The sequence below is a fragment of the Herpailurus yagouaroundi genome, unplaced genomic scaffold, assembly GCF_014898765.1.
Source record: "Herpailurus yagouaroundi ecotype Mexico unplaced genomic scaffold, PumYag 192, whole genome shotgun sequence".
In the NCBI taxonomy this organism is placed as follows: Eukaryota; Metazoa; Chordata; class Mammalia; order Carnivora; family Felidae; genus Herpailurus; species Herpailurus yagouaroundi.
In genome coordinates, this window is record NW_024412423.1 from 14,216,223 (window position 1) to 14,231,777 (window position 15,555).

At 41.2% G+C, this 15,555-nt stretch overlaps 1 long non-coding RNA gene across 1 annotated transcript in view; it reads right to left on the minus strand.

Annotated features, from left to right (window-relative positions):
- The window catches only part of LOC121010629 (uncharacterized), a 97,524-nt gene that overhangs the window by 60,049 nt on the left and 21,920 nt on the right, over positions 1 to 15,555 (minus strand). Inside the window, exon 2 of the long non-coding RNA XR_005781296.1 lies at positions 1,290 to 1,315. This is a non-coding gene — a long non-coding RNA (uncharacterized LOC121010629). The remainder of the gene's footprint in view (positions 1 to 1,289; positions 1,316 to 15,555) is intronic.

Genomic DNA, 15,555 nt, shown 5'->3' on the forward strand with positions numbered 1-15,555 from the left:
AAAGAAAGAAAGAAAGAAAGAAAGAAAGAAAGAAAGAAAGAAAGAAACTGATTATAAACTGCCAGTCTTTATATGGCCCAACCTGAAGGATCTCATTGTTATGAACCAAATGTTTGTGCCCTCCCCCAAAATTCATATGCTGAAATCCTAACCCCTAATGTTATGGTATTAGGAGGTGGGCCTTTAGGACGTAATTAGGTCATGAAGGTGAAGCCATCATGTGTAGGATTAATGTCCCTATAAGAAGAGACACAAGAGAGCCTGCTTCCTCTCTCTCTGCTCTCCACTCTGTGTGGCTATAAGTCAGTAGCATCCAACTCAGAAGAAGGCTCTCACCAGACCCCAAGAGTGCTGGCACCATGGTCGCAGACTTCCAGAACCATATAGATATCAATTTCTGTGGTTTACAAGCCACCCAGTCTATGTTATTTTGCAACAGCAGCCCAAACTGACTAAGACACCATGAAGCACTCCGTACTCTCCAAAACAAAACACTGGGTATGCAGCGTATGGCAGGAGGTTCCTTGAGGAATTGGGAGAGGAAATCATTCGATTACTTCCTCCCAGGCCCATCAACAGATGAAGGGATAAATAAACTGATATATACACACAGCGGAATATTATTCAGCCATAAAAAGGAATTAAATTTTTAGTATATGTGCTGCCGAAGCGAGCACATGGAATTAAATTTTTATATACGCAAGCATATGGATGGACCTTGAGAGCACGCTTAGAGAGACCAGACACAAAAGGATAAACATGGTGTGATTCCACATATGATTCCACATATATCTGAAATACTTAGGATAGGCAAAGTCATGGAGTTGGAAAGAAGAACAGAGGTTATAGGGGAGGGGAGGGCAGGGTAGAGGGGGAACTGAGAATCACTGCTTAACGGATACAGAGTTTTGGTTAAGGATGATGAAAAAGTTTTGAGTATAGGACGGTTACACAACACTGTAAATGTATTTCATGTCACAGAATTGTACACTTACAAACGGCTAAAATGATAACTATGAAGTTATGTATATTTTACTACTAAAAGAAAACCCCAACAAATTAAATAAGGCCTTCTGATAAGTAGACTGTGGAGAAGGCAGGAAGCCTGGTTGGCCTTGCGTGGCAATCACTTCACATCTTCCCCTTGGACTGCACACCCACAGATGACCCGGCCGGCTGAGACACAGAAAGTCTCATGCTGTCTCACAGTGTGCTGACCCTTCCTTTGGCATCTCCATCAGTGGGCCATTCCTCCCCAAAACACACTGTGCCAGAAATTCGAAACTCACCAGAGCATCTCAGCAGCGAAGCTTCCCTGCAGGGAGAAGAAAAAAAGATTCAGTCACCAGGAGACTTTGCCTCTCTCTTTAGTAATAGGTCATGTTAATCAAGAATCTCCCACCCTTTGGGCTTCAGCCTACCTAGTGGGAGAAATAACACCTACCTTGCAGGGCTATTGTGCTATTTTGTACTCAACAGACCTATGATACATAAAACACTTGCAACAGCGTCTGGCACAAAGCAGATTCTCAATAACAGTTGTTAATAGTCGTTATTCTTATTGTTTCATTAATAGTTGTAAATAGTCATTCTTATTAGTCTACTCTTCTCTTTATTTTACCAGCAGTCTGCCTCCCAGGAATGGAGTCCAGAAAGTCAACCTTTTTTTTTTTTTTTAATTTTTTTTAATGTTTATTTATTTTTGAGACAGAGAGAAACAGAGCATGAATGGGGGAGGGGCAGAGAGAGAGGGAGACACAGAATCTGGAACAGGCTCCAGGCTCCGAGCGGTCAGCACAGAGTCCGACGCGGGGCTCCAACTCACGGACCGCGAGATCATGACCTGAGCCGAAGTCAGACACTTAACCAGCTGAGCCACCCAGGCGCCCCCAGAAAGTCATCCTTTCAGACATCATCAGGAAACTGACACTTGCTCTCACTGGCTGAATCCCTGAGAATGAGGAACTGTATATTTCTCAGAGATGTGACGGTTCTGTATCAGAAAGAACGCACTGCAAACCACTGACTGGTGTTGGGAGTCACAGAAAGTGACAAAGGAACAGACCTGGAGAGAAAAGGTTCAGGACTTCTGAACCTGGAGCCTCAATGAGTGATGAACGTTCCTAGACACCCCCAGGCAGTGCCTGTCTCAGAATTTCTGAAGACTAGAACAGCCATGCTATTGCAGTCGGTGATACCACATCTAAACCTAAAATAACATGTCTGACAAATGCCCCCGAAAATGAGAAAATAGCATTCGTTATGCACTTGAGACTCGGCTCTCAGATGAGATGAGCCTTTCCCGTAAGAGGGGACTGTCTGTCCTTCACACGTATTCTCTGGCCGAGGTGTGCGTGTGAGGTAACTTCAAGCAGAGATAATGATGGAAATCAGGGATGAAAGAATTATTAGGTCAGCAGGCCCGCTGCAATATTCAAGAGAAGTTAATTGGATCTTTAAAATGAAAAACGTAAAACAGGAAGAGTAGTTACTGCTCTGTGCTGAGCACTGACAGAGCAAAGTCAAGTGACATGCACCATCTTCGGGTTTAGAGGCAGAGAGGGAGTCCAGAACATTTTTCATCTTTGGGAGGAAAAGGCTCCCCGAATCTCCGGCACGGATGTCCTCTTTGCCCTTCACCCACACCATGTCTGTGACCATACTCCAACACAGATGCTGACAAAGAGAAACACAAGAACCTTGGGGAGATCGTGCAAACAGCATAGCATGTGAAGGAATGGTGGGAAAGTATCATTTATTGGAGGCACCAAGAAACACTGCTTGAAGAGGCAAAAGTTACCAGGTAGTAGGAAGACCACTCTCTTCATAAGGGAAATAAAGAGAAATGTTGGATTAAATCCTTTATTGTGCCTTTTGCTCAAACCTGATAGCCACGTAGAATCGCCACAGAGAAGTGCCCACACATCATGAATTATATAAACACATCTGGAAGATTCTGGATGGATCATTCAAGTAGCTTAAATGCTCTCGAGACTTACAAAATGTATTAAAATATTTGAGGATAAAATGAGGGAAAAGGGGTGAGTGAAAAATCTTGGAAGCATCCAGCTTCATGCATTGTCTTTATATCTTTGATAAAGGGACTAGTTTAGTATTTTATGTTATTCAACACATATTTGGTGATAGAGCAATTTCCACACAACTGATGATGGGAATAGGAATAAGATATAAGAAGGAACACTAATTATTTTAGATTTATCAATGTCTATTTCCACTACATATTGTTATGAACACATACACACATACATGTGTGGGTATACATATATTCACATACACATACATATACATGTAATAGAAGATAATATTTATCACAGATGCCCTCTAATTCAATCATTTCAAAAATCTTTAGGTGCACTAATTTACTTAACACCCATACCTCCCTAAGAAGGAGGTACTATCAGCCTCCATATTTGTAGAGACAAAGAAACCGAAACAAAAGAAGTTACTAACTTGGGCAACATTTCCTCCAGAGCCCATTTGGGAGACACAAACTCCAGAATCCATGTTCTTAAACCAACAGGAAAAATGACACAAACACAAGGCGTAAAGAGCACGTGCACTAGGCATTCCCAGGTGTAAATCGGGCACCGAGTGGGCCTTCTGTTATCCACTGATCACGCCGAAACTATTGCAATAAGTGTTCAAATAAACAATTGCGGAAAAACTGTATGACACTTAAGCTGGTTTGGAAAATCTGGAACAAGATAACCCACTGAGGTCTGAACATATTGTGTTAAATATTTTCTCTTCCTCTTGTCTTCAAAACTGTTTGGAGTTTTCATGAGCTGTAAAGACTCAAGGGAACAAGTCAAAGTATCCTTGCAGAAATTCTGAATACCACTAAAACTAGCTGTCAACCATAAATCAGTATCTAGCTATTTCCAACCTATTTATAAAAGCGTAGCTGTGAAATACACCTAAAATACAAATCTGAGCACATTTATCTGAAGATGGTACTTTTAGCAACAACCTTTTCAAACAAACCAATGCTGACTGTCTAAAGCAAAATAATTGCATTGTGTCAAAATGTTGGGGGAGGACTATTTAAGTCACCCGTGAAGCTGGTCTGATAAATAGTGGAATCTCTCTGGATGGCAGCTTCATTCCAGCCACCCGAGGGCTTAACGCTAGCACCAGCCCGGATCTGATGTTTATTGAAAGAAAAAGAAACGTGTCAGAACCAGACGACGTTTCTGGATTTCCAGGGAATATTCTCAGAGGTACTAACATTTCATGCTCAAGATGAATTCAGGACTTGGTGATCCACTCTAGCGTATGTTCTATATCACATTCTGAATCAATTTTCTTTTCAGAGGTATTAGTCTGTTGTCCTGGAAATGAGACAAATGCCACATGTTTCCAATGCCCCTCCTATGTTCGCTCTCAACAACTGCACACATTAGCTTTATTCAACAAAATCAACCACAAAAAATCAATACAAAAAGAATTTTCAGCCTCTTTGAAGCTCAAGATTTATAGAAAAGTAGATGCATGCCAGAACCATATGAGGTTCTGAGCAATCACAGATGTCGCTTATTGGTATTGTTTCATTCAACAACGATTTTTTGATCACTGGTTCATTGTCATATATGTTCAGCTGGGAAGCTCTGGGCATTTTGCTTAATTATAGCTGACAACCTGTTACACATACAAAAGTCTGATCTCCATTACAACCCGTAGCTTTTACATAGAAACTTAGGGTAATCTAAAATAAGAGATCTCTGGGGCGCCTGCGTGGCTCAGTCGGTTCAGCATCTGACTTCGGCTCAGGTCATGATCTCTCAGTTCATGAGTTTGAGCCCCGCGTCGGGCTCTGTGCTGACAGCTCAGAGCCTGGAGCCCGTTTCAGATTCTGTGTCTCCCTCTCTCTTTCTGACCCTCCCCCATTCATGCTCTGTCTCTCTCTGTCTCAAAACTAAATAAGCGTTAAAAAAAAAACACAAATTTAAAATAAGAGATCTCTGAACTGCTTTTAAGTTGGGGCAGGGGGGAGCCATATTATTTTCTAATTTCTAAGTGCACAGAAATTCTCTGATTTGTCTACCAACAAGAAAACATAGCATTTAAAAACAACAGCACTGTGGGGCGCCTGGGTGGCGCAGTCGGTTGGGCGTCCGACTTCAGCCAGGTCACGATCTCACGGTCCGTGAGTTTGAGCCCCGCGTCGGGCTCTGGGCTGATGGCTCAGAGCCTGGAGCCTGTTTCCGATTCTGTGTCTCCCTCTCTCTCTGCCCCTCCCCCGTTCATGCTCTGTCTCTCTCTGTCCCAAAAATAAATAAACGTTGAAAAAAAAAAAACAACAACAACAGCATTGCAATATCTGCTCATTTAAGTCAAAGTCTAGGTTTCAAATAGTTTACATATATATATATAGGTATATATGTAAATGTGTACACACATATATAATAATAAATATAAGTGGACACCAGTCTTCTTTTAAAAAGGCAGTTCAACATCCACATAGATTGGTAAAGACAACTACTAATTTTTGCCATCACGCTATATTCCAAAGGCAAAAAAAAAAGCCATCATTTTCTGCTATAAGCAAAACCAAAGAAAAGTCAAAGGCTACTAGTGAACACAACTTTATTCCGTGAGTTATGGATTTATGTTACCGTGGTTTTTCAAAATGCACTTTGTAGGAAGGAGGTAAAGTATAATTTATAAGCTTTTGGGTACTCTCTGACTTTATGCACACTGTGTGCAGTAGAAGTCCAGAGGGGTCGGCACAAACCTGTCTGTAATTGATACTGTCAGCTTCGGTCTACTGAGCCATTCTATCCAAGGAACCCGGTGATTTGTGTATTGGATGTAATCTTAATAACAACCTTTCCTCATCAAGAAACTAGGTCAAAGAATTTTATACACTTGCCCTAGAACCATGTGATGGCACATGAAGAATGTTTGCTGGCCCCAAACTTACATTTTTCTGACTGTGAAGCTGAGCTCTTTCTTCTAAATCACGTTCCTCCCAAATGCTAATCAACGGCGCCCACCCTAATGCAAATCGCTCAGTACTGCTTACATCTTCATTTTTAAAAGCCACAATAAGGTGTGATGAGGATGTTAACTAGACTCGTTGCAGTGATCCTTTCATCAGATATACAAATATCAACTCATTAAGTTGTACACCTGGAAATGAATACAATGTTACATGTCAATTATATCTCATTTAAAAAGTGATAAAACTATATAACAAGTAATATCAAACTCATGGCAAAAATGACAAAGTTAATTTAAAAATGAGTAACTTCAGGGGTGCCTGGGTAGCTCGGTTCATTAAGCATACGACTCTTGCTTTCAGCTCAGGTCATGATCTCACAATTTGTGAATTTGAGCCCCGAGTGGGGCTCTGTGGTGCTCTGTGCTGACAGCACAGAGCCTGCTGGGGATTCTCTCTCCCCCACTCTCTCTCTGCCCCTCCCCTGCTCATGCTTTCTCTCTCAAAATAAGTAAATAAACATTAAATAAATAAATAACTTAAAAGAACTGAGGAACAGAAAGCAAAGTCTTAGGCTAAGGGTTCCCCTTTACCACTGTAACCACCTACCATATTAAAGTTAAAACCATGCTAGTGTAAATCTCTTTTATTTTGGATTCCTTTCTCTTACTTTAATGGGCATTTCCAGGAAGAAAAGTGTATGAAAGAGAGGTGATATATTTTCTAACATTGATACAAGTTCCCCTCTGTTAATATAATCAGCATACCAATCACTTGACTCCCTTCAATGATTTATTTTGAAAATGCATGGACCTTGGAAGGCAGAAAAATACATTTAGGAGATCTATGCAGCAATGTTTAGAGAGGCGCGGGTCTATAGATCTATACATAAGGTAATTTTATAAAGTACAATATAAAATTTGAAATTTTAATAATGGAAAGTTATTAATACTAATGTTCATTTTATTCCATATCTGCCCTCAGAAAATGTGAGTTATTGATCTTTTTGTATAAAATATATACATGGTTTCTATTTTATGTTATGAAATTTCGCCCTAACTTAGGACAATTTCATTATTTTGCATTGTACTTTCTTTCTGCCTGATTTTATTTCAAACGGGTAACGGTTCAGCCTTGATGTCTTTTTCAGAAAACGTACTGGCAGATCTCAACGAACTACCTGGCTACTTTCTATCACACCTCCCTCCTTCAGATTTTTTTTTATGGGACCTATATAAGCCTGCCCCCTCATCAAAACCCCACACTTGGAAGAAATTTAGGATTTTTCTCAGAGAGGCAGTCCATACAGTGACTCAGCACCCAATGGAAAATGTTTTCAATGGCTTAGAAAACCCTAATGAACAACGCCATCGCTGAAGACAGCACGTGTGTCTGTCTCAATATTTGAACTGGAGAATGTTGAAAACTCCACAAAACTGGTTTGCTGGAGATGCTCACAGTTTGTTCTTGTGATGTATTAAGTTACCAAATTTTAAAATTGTGGGAGGAATGCATAAACATCCCCAACAAACACCCAGGAGGACCTCATTCACAGAAAGAAAAGCAAAGGTCCCCGTGTCACAGCTGTGATGTTAACCAGGAGGCAGGACCTCCTCTGAGGGAGATCCGTGGCAGAAGGGTTACAACTCAGAGGCATACAATTTAGGAGTGAACAAAATGCACCATAAATGGAAAACCTTTATATTATTATGTTGTGGTGGGTTTCAGATGAATTTAAGTACTTTCTTTTTACCTTTTAAAATTGTAACATATTCCTATAATATGTGCTAGGGGTTGACACTGGCTACGCAGACATTTGGGAGACTGCATTATACGAAGGGAGACATTCAGATTCAGAGGCAGAAAAAATTTGTGTCTATACCCTACACAGATATAACTCTAAGCCCATTAGGTAGGAAGACACAGACTTTATACAGGAATATTATACATATTTTATTAAGAAATATCCTAGGGGCACCTGGGTGGCTCAGTTGGTTGAGCGTCTGACTTCAGCTCAGGTCGTGATCTCAAGGTTCATGGGTTCGAGCCCCGAGTCAGGCTCTGTGCTCACAGCTCAGAGCCTGGAGCCTGCCTCAGATTCTGCATCTCCCTCTCTCTCTCTGCCCTCCCCCGTTCACACTCTCCCTGTCTGTCTCTCTCTCTCTCAAAAATAAATAAACGTTAAAAAAATGATAAAAAGAAATATTCAAAAAAATTAAGTAAAGCTAGCTTATACTTTTCTGATTGCTTTCTTTTCTACATGCACTTAGGAAATCTCATTTGAACATGGGCTTTGAACAGTGAGTTCAGGCCATATAAGAAGGTAGAGGGGCGCCTAGGTGGCTCAGTCGGTTAAGCATCTGACTTTGGCTCAGGTCACAGTCTCACGGCTCATGAGTTTGAGCCCCACATCGGGCTCTGTGCTGACAGCTCAGAGTTTGGAGCCTGCTTCAGATTCTGTGTCTCCCTCTCTCTCTGTCCCTCCCCCACTCATGCTCCGTCTCTCTCTGCCTCTCAAAAATGAATAAATGTTAAAAAAAAATTTTTTTTAAAGACTGAATAATAGCCACTCTAAATAACTAAATGTATACAGTTATAACAATAATTTTTTTAAAAAACCTGCACCACATGCCATGAACTGTTTTAATCACTTTATGTTTATTTAATACTCACACCATCCCTGAAGGTTTTATACACACACACACACACACACACACACACACACACACATATGTATATATACACACACACATATGTATATATACACACATATATATATACACATATATATGTATATATACACATATATATATACATATATATATATGCACACTTTTTTTGAGAGAGAGAGAGAGCACGAGTGGGAGAGAGGGGCAGAGGGAGAGAATCCCAGGCACGCTCCATGTTCTGCACAGAGGGTGATGTAGGGCTCAAACCCGTGAACCATGAGATCATGACCTGAGCCTAAATCAAGCGTTGGGATGGTTAACCGACTGACACTTAACCTTCAGCACAAGACTCAGGGTGCCACACAGGTACCAGCTCTGTTTCTCCTTAACACACATTCCTACAAACACACACAAAGCCTGTTGGGCTTTCATTCTGGGACCACAAGTACCACAAGCAATGTGCCAACACATCATTATTCAGAAGTTGAAGATCCAATGTAACTCTCTGAACTAATATTTTCAAACTGAGCCCTTAAAGATAACATGGCGTTTTTTAAGGGCCCCTAGTGTTTTTTGTCCCTAGTGTGTTTTGAGAGAGGGAGAGAGGAAGCAGGGGAGGGGCAGACACAGAATCCGAAGCAGGTTCCAAGCTGTCATTAGCACAGAGCCTGACACAGGCCTTGAACTCATGAACCATGAGATTGTGACCTGAGCCAAAGGGTACCTTAACCAACTGAGCCCCTCCAAAGGCCCCTGATACAACTTTGAACATAGCTAATTCACAAGCATGCCTTTTGTTTGCTTGTGTTTTCAAACTGAAACACAACTGTAACAAAAGGTATCAATGCAAGGTGTCCATTAATTTTCTTCCCTTCCTAAATTTAAAAAAAAAAAAAAAAAAGCCACAGCTTGCCCTTCAACAGTTTAGTCTTCTTTGTGTGTTTCAAAGGCTCCCACCAGTTGAAGCAAATGATCATTTGCACCATCTGTGCAAGGGCAAGAAATGCATTATTATCCAAGCCAGGGCTAAGGGTGTTCTAGAAAGAAAGCCGCCAACTCCAACTCGTCAGAGAAAGGTTATGCAGAAAAGCTCCTGCCAGAAAACTCACTGTTCCCTTCCTCTCTCTCTCTCTCTCTCTCATTTGAAATTCATGAAGATGAAGGGGAGCTTTTGTTTCCCATCAATGAGATGAGCCTTAATACACTCTTGCCAAAAGCAAGCTAACACAGAGTAATTGTTTTTCATCTAAATTGCATGTCCAAACTGCTTAGTCTTCAAAGAACATAGATGCTACCGCTTTGATACCCAACTGCAAAATGACAAAGGAGAGGGCACAAGGCACATAGGCAGGATGAGAATTTTTAATCACCCCCTATCTATCTCCAAGCCCTGGAACTCTGGGGCAGAGAGGAGAAAAGAGAGGAGATTATTCATAAGGTAGATAAGGTTCCATATTTCATTCGAGACCAACTCCTTTTTTTTTTTTTTTTTTTTTTTAAGGAGGAAAAAGTGATTTAGAAGGAATTAAGATTCCCCAAGGTGTTTTTAATCTCTTTTCACTCCAGGGCCAGGTGCCTCATGTAGCACTTAAAAGAGTTTCAAAAATGAAAGTAAATGCCTAGAACACAGAAAAGAGATATCCATCTACACAAAGCATCTGCCTTTGTTTAAGAAAAAAGTAGTTTCAGCTTTATGAACTTCACATCCAGACATTTTATAATTTTGATGCTTTAGTTCTTAGAGGATTTTGCTCTGTATAAACTACAGTCAATACATAAAAAGAGACAAAAATCATCCATTTCTATTACATATATATTATATATTGATATACCAAACCTCCTTTCACGTCAACGAGTGAGGTCTCATTTAATTGCATGGAACTGTAGAGTGTTTGCAAGGAGGTCTACGTGATGTGAATAAAAACCACCCAAAGAGACGGGACGCTCAAATCTGCTACCTATACACCTTTTTTAGCAGGTAGAGATGCCGTCAAAAAGATGGGTGGGTTTTGTCACTGATCCCTGAGTTCCACTGTGTAAAACCAGGTGCTGAGACCAAAGATTTGATTCTGTTTATTGTGTTTGTTCCAGTTAATTTGATTCTTCTTGCCTGGTTTAAACTTCTATTTTCTAATTACGTGCCTGAGCTCCATCAGGACGAGTGTCGCTATGCCTTTGTGTGCACTTAGACAATTGTGCACACAAACTAATCTGCGTCTGTGGGCTGTCGGTAAAGAGTGGTACTGTCCTATATCCTGTAAACATTGCAAGTTTTTTACCCTAGACAGCCAGGAATAAAAAGTATCGCCCCACACACTGCCAAACAAGAAGCGGGGTACTAGCAAGTGCATTAGGCGGAGGAATGCAGAGCAGGGCGGGAAAGCGTGTGGTCAAAGATGTGAGTGTTAGTGTCAGCTCCACGGTTAAACGTGCTGTGCAACTGAAGCCACATGGCCTACACCCTCTGAGTTTTGATGTAACCTGCAAACCGAGAGCCTTGGGCCATCTCTAAAGTTACTTTTCCAGGACTAAAGGTCTGCAATTTCAGTCTCAGAGCTTTCCTCTCTTACTAGAGAATCAATTTCAGTTTCGGAATAGAAAGGACTTTTTTTTTTCAGTGCAGGTTTTGGGGGGAGAAAGCAACTTTAGTGACTGTGGCTTTTACGTGAAGGAAATAGCCTACACTTACTAAGACGTTATTACACACTAGAAAGCAGTGACATTAGGCAAGCGCTTTGAAAATAAAATGTCGGTTTACAATGCTTACACTATAGGTCTGTGTTTGTCTAGACACAAACGGGAGAGAGAGATGTCAGATACAAATGTTTACTAGAGACCCACCACCTGGCCTTTTATAACACAAGTAGAAACGCTGTAAGACATTTCTGTGGAACTATGTTAAAATTTAGAAGTTGGATACCACACCCATCAAGGTCCAGGTATTTCTTGAATACCCAATTCAGCTTATGCATTAGCCAGGAAGTTGACACTCTTGGTTGTGGTTTTCAAAAAAAAACAAAAACAAAAACCAAAAAACAAAACAAACAAAACAAACAAAAAGACAACTTAAGAAAATGAGGGGATTTACTGGGGCACCTGGGTGGCTCAGTCAGTTGAGCATCCAACTTCGGCTCAGGTGATGAACTCACTGTTCACGGGTTTGAGCCTCGCATGGGGCTCTGTGCTGACAGCTCGGAGCCTGGAACCTGCTTCCGATTCAGTGTCTCCCTCTCTCTCTGTTCCTCCCCTGCTCTCTCTCTCTCTCTCTCTCTCTCTCTCTCTCTCTCAAAAATTAATAAAGATTTTTAAAAATTAAAAAAAAGAAGGGAATTTATTGATTTTATGTAACCTAAATTTTGAGAGGTATCACTAGCTTCAGGCATGACTGGACCCAGATGCGTGATGTCACCACGGTCTGGTCTCTCTCTCTCCATTTCTTGGCTCTGTCTCCCAGAATGCTTCCTGCATTCTTAGGCAGGCTTTTTGTATAAGGTAGCAAACATGGCCCCCAGCACCTCTAACCTTAAATGAAGGCTAGGCAGGAAAAGAACATATATCAGCTTCATATCATGATCTCAGTATTACAGTTTGTTCTTCTATATTTATGTTAAATTAGAATAAGTCAAGCCAGTTGGTACTGTGTATTGTTTACACACCCAAACGGAAAAGTTCCAAAGAAGGCAGTACCACTATGGCCTTCCTTTTTTTTTTTTTTTTAACGTTTATTTATTTTTGAGACAGAGACAGAGCATGCACGGGGGAGGGTCAGGGAGAGAGGAAGACACAGAATCCAAAGCAGGCTCCAGGCTCCGAGCTGTCAGCACAGAGCCTGATGTGGGGCTCGAACTCACGGACCGTGAAATCATGACCTGAGCCAAAGTCGGATGCTTAACCGACTGAGCCACCCAGGCGCCCCCACTATGGCCGTTCTTTAGGGATAGTATCTCCACTTGATCTCTGCTAAAATGAACGATTTCATTTTTCACCGAGCTCTCTTTGGCCTGATGCCATGGTGTCTTTAATGAACGTGGTCACAAAATTCCTTTACTTTGCCCCAGGTCACAAAGACAAATACTATGTACTAGAGGTCAATAAGTACAATGAAAAGAGAAATCTGGAAGATAAGGATTCTGGTTCTGATGCTGGCGGTTTGAAAAGTCCTTTAGACCCCCAGTTTGGTGAGCCATAAAACAAGAGTGCTGAATAAAGCGATGCTAAGGCTTGTTTTAGGTCCTGCAAGGTTATAAATCCATGCCATTCTGACCTTGCTGTTACAATGTTGCGGGTTTTGTTTTTTGCTTTCTTGATGTTTTTCCTGAACAAGGGAAACCTGTGGTTCAGAAGCCCAAGAAACAATGACCACTACTAGGTCAGAAAACTTCTACAAGAGACGAAAGCATTTGGAAGTTTTGCAGGAAGTTAAGTAGACAAGCCAAGGGGCGGGTTAAGTGGGACACTTCGGCTTCCACAGGAAAATTAGCAAGCAGGGAAAGTGGTGAACCGAGCCTCGGTACAAACTGAGTCCCCACATATTGATCTCCTGTCTGGCTGGGTCATGCGGTTGCTAGTACACATTAAGTAGGGAAAGGACTGAAAATTACATTAATTCAAATGGCTAAATCAATATTTAACAATGCAGTTAGTGGTAGTTGACCTTAAATGCACCTATAATAAAACGAAGGTGATTCAGGCCAGCCTCCAGCATATGCCATTCAGAAATATGAATTAATGCAGAACAGATACGTTAAAGAACCTCACTAACACAGACACCTTTGCAGACCAGGCTGACTGCAACAAGGTCGGAGCTGCTGTCTTAACAAAGGCAACTTGAATTTTATTCACGTGATGCTGTGTCTTCATTTATCACCTCTCTCCCTTGTCTCAAGGCTTGGACAGCCTTTGGTCTCAGCATATTTAAAAGTAGGAAAAGGATTTCTACAACTATCTCCCTGGAAAACTATAAATCTTTAGTGATAGCTTTGTAACCTTGAACACTCTCTTCATGAGCAAACATAGATGTTACCAATTGTTACTCTAGGAGGCCTGTCTTACTGTAACATGATTTGCATACATTTACATGCAAACAGATCAGTTTGTACTCTACTGGTCTTAAGGATTCCTGAAGTAAATTGGCTTATATTAAAAAGGATGGGGAAAAGAAAAAAAGTATGGAAGGAACAGAGGCAATATCTTCAAGATGTCAGAGAACAATCTCAGATGTTTATTAGCTATCAGGCTTACAGATATAAGGCTTTTTAAAATTGCCTTGCTTAAAAAAAAAAAGTGAAATAAAAAAGAAAAGTGCCTTGCTGCCTTCAAAAATACCTTAAGCTGTAGAGCATTATAGTTATCACTACTAAGGACTTGGTGACAACTCTAAGGAAAAGGTCAATCTAAACATCGGTTTCAATAGACCTTAAGGCAGCAGGAGGCTCCAGGGAACGCCCACAGAAGAACAAGAAAGTTTCCATGATTTTGCGGCCCAAAGGTGCCAATGCCAACGGTGCCATTTCCTCTGCACTCTGGTTTGGCTGCGAGGACAAATGTGTGATAATTAGAAATCTCCCCTGAGACATTTCCCTTTGATTTGTTGTTTGGTGATGACTCCAGTGCCTCTGCAGCCTTGCTTCTCCCAGGTTTGACTGCTGGTTACCATGGCAATGTGGCTCAGCACAGCCTAGGAGCTAAATCAGCATTCCGCCTCATGCAGGCTGCTGGCAGCAGAACTTTACTAAGAATTGGGCAGGAAGTTTCGAGGTTGAATGTAAAAGCAAATGCTGAGAATATGATCATACATTTGAAAGGGCGGAGGAACGTTCCACAGAACAAGATCACAATCTCTTTGTCCTCAAGAACAGAGAACAAATATCTGATCTCCCATAGACCTAGCCACAAGCCCTCTGGTGGGAGGGGGGGAAGAGGGTCCCAGTCCCCAGCTAATGTCAAGCTGCTTGTGACCTCAGGAAAGCCAAGCAACAGCTTAGCTCCTGGGGATTTCCTCTGCCCGCAGCATCCCACATACAAACCACTAGGCACAGCCACCTTCTCACACCGCCTCTGTGTCCAAATACTCACTGAATTTAAGAATAACTGTAGGAAATTCATACTGATGCGTGCATAAAGTTCATAGTGATAAAAGCCTACATCAGGAAACAAAAAAGACCTCAAATAAACAATCTACCTTTGCATCTCAAGGAACTAGAAAAGGAAGAACAAACAAAGCCCAAACTTGGTAAAAGGAAGGAAGTAACAAAGATCAGAGTGAAAATAAATGAAATACAGACTAAAAAGACAATAGAAGAGATCAATGAAACTAAGAGCTGTGTTTTTTTAATTTTTTTTTTAATGTTTATTTAGTTTTTTTGAGACAGAGAGAGACATAGCATGAACAGGGGAGGGTCACAGAGAGAGGGAGACACAGAATCTGAACAGGCTCCAGGCTCTGAGCTGTCGTCACAGAGCCGGACGTGGGGCTCGAACTCACAGACCGTGAGATCATGACCTGAGCCGAAGTCGGACGCTCAACCGACTGAGCCACCCAGGTGCCCCAAGAGCTGTTTTTTTTAAGATAACACAAAATTGACAAACCTATAGCTAAACTCAGCAAGAAAAAAAAGAGGACTCAAAATCAGAAATAAAAGAGACACTGCAACAGATACCACAAAAATACCATGTAAAGATCAGAAGAGACTAGTATGAGCAATTATATACCAACAGACTGGGCAACCTAAAAAAATGGATGAATTCCTAGAAACCTCCAGCCTGCCAAGATTGTATCATGAAGAAATAGGAAAGTTAGACCAAATACTAGCAAGGAGACTGAGTTAATCAAAAACCTCATAACAAACCAAAGTCTAGGACTGGATGGCTTCACTGGTAACTTGTACCAATCCTTCTCAAACTCTTCCAAAAAAATAGAAGAGG